The 1,572-nt window shown below is 36.9% G+C and overlaps 1 protein-coding gene across 1 annotated transcript in view; it reads left to right on the top strand.

Moving 5' to 3' along the window:
• Positions 1-1,572, top strand: part of RNF145 (ring finger protein 145) — a 72,250-nt gene that overhangs the window by 64,148 nt on the left and 6,530 nt on the right. The gene's annotated exons all lie outside the window — the stretch shown is intronic.

Consider the following 1,572-nt stretch of genomic DNA (forward strand, 5'->3'; position numbering starts at 1 on the left):
GGTGAAGTCTTTTGATGAACATAGGTGTTTGATTTTTAGTAGCTCCCAGTTATCCAGGTTCTCTTCTGGTGTTTCTGCATTTTACTTATGGTTCGTATTCTGTTTATGCCACTTATTAGGGCTCCTAGTGTTGTCCCTATTTTTTTTTCCATGATCTTTATTGTTTTCGATTTTATATTTAGGTCTTTGATCCATGTTGAGTTAGTTTTTGTGCATGGTGTGAGTGAGGTATGGGTCTTGTTTCAGTTTTTTGCAGATGGATATCCAGTTATGCCACTACCATTTTTTAAAGAGACTGTCTTTTCCCCAATTAACAGGCTTTGGGCCTTTGTCAAATAGCTGCTCATAGGTGGATGAATTTATGTCTGGATTCCCAATTCTGTTCCATTGGTCTACGTATCTGTTGTTGTACCAGTACCAGGCTGTTTCGACTACTGTGGTGGTATAATAGGTTCTAAAATCAGATAGTGTGAGGCCTCCCGCTTTGTTTCTCTTGAGTAATGCTTTACTTACCCAGAGCCTCTTTCCTTTCCATATAAAGTTGGTGATTCGTTTCTCCATCTCATTAAAAAACGCCATTGGAATTTGGATTGGGATTGCATTGTATCTGTAGATCACTTTAGGTAGAATTGACATTTCCACAATGTTAAGTCTTCCTATCCGTGAGCAAGGTATGTTTTTCCACTTACGCAGATCTCTTTTGGTTTCTTGCAGTAGTGTCTTGTAGTTTTCATTATGTAGGTCTTTTACATCTTTGGTTAGATTTCTTCCTAAGTATTTTAACTTCTTGGGGGCTATTGTAAATGATATTGATTTCGTGATTTCCTCTTGGAAATCTTCGTTGGTGTAGAGGAATCCAACTGATTTTTGTATGTTTATCTAGTATCCTGATACTTTGCTGAAATCTTCTATTAGTTCCAGTAGTTTTCTTGTTGATTCTTTGGGGTTTTCTGTGTATAAGATCATATTATCTGCAAATAGAGATACTTTGACTTCTTCCTTATCAGTTTGGATGCCCTTTATTTCTTTTTCTAACCTAATTGCTCTGGCTAGGACCTCCAGCGTAATGTTGAATAAGCGTGGTGATAAAGGGCATCCTTGTCAGGTTCCCATTCTCAAGGGGAGTGCTTTCAGACTCTCTCCATTTAGGATGATGCTGGCTATTGGCTTTGTATAAATGCCCTTAATTATATTCAGGAATTTCCCTTCTATTCCTATTTTGTTGAGAGTTTTTATCATGAATGGGTATTGGACTTTGTCAAATGCCTTTTCTGCATCGATTGATAAGATCATGTGATTCTTGTCTTTTGTTTTATTAAAGTGATGGATTATATTGATTGTTTTTCTAATGTTGAACCATCCTTGCATACCTGGCATAAATTCCACTTGATCATGGAGAATTATTTTTTTGATACGTTGCTGAATTCTATTGGCTAGAATTTTGTGGAGCATTTTTGCATCTATGCTCACGAGGTGTATTGGTCTGTAATTTTCTTTTTTTGTGGTGTCTTTACCTGGTTTTGGTATCAGGGTTATGCTGGCTTCATAGAATGAGTTTGGGAGTATTCCATC

This window comes from Trichechus manatus, unplaced genomic scaffold, assembly GCF_000243295.1.
Source record: "Trichechus manatus latirostris isolate Lorelei unplaced genomic scaffold, TriManLat1.0 scaffold00011, whole genome shotgun sequence".
Lineage (NCBI taxonomy): Eukaryota > Metazoa > Chordata > Mammalia > Sirenia > Trichechidae > Trichechus > Trichechus manatus.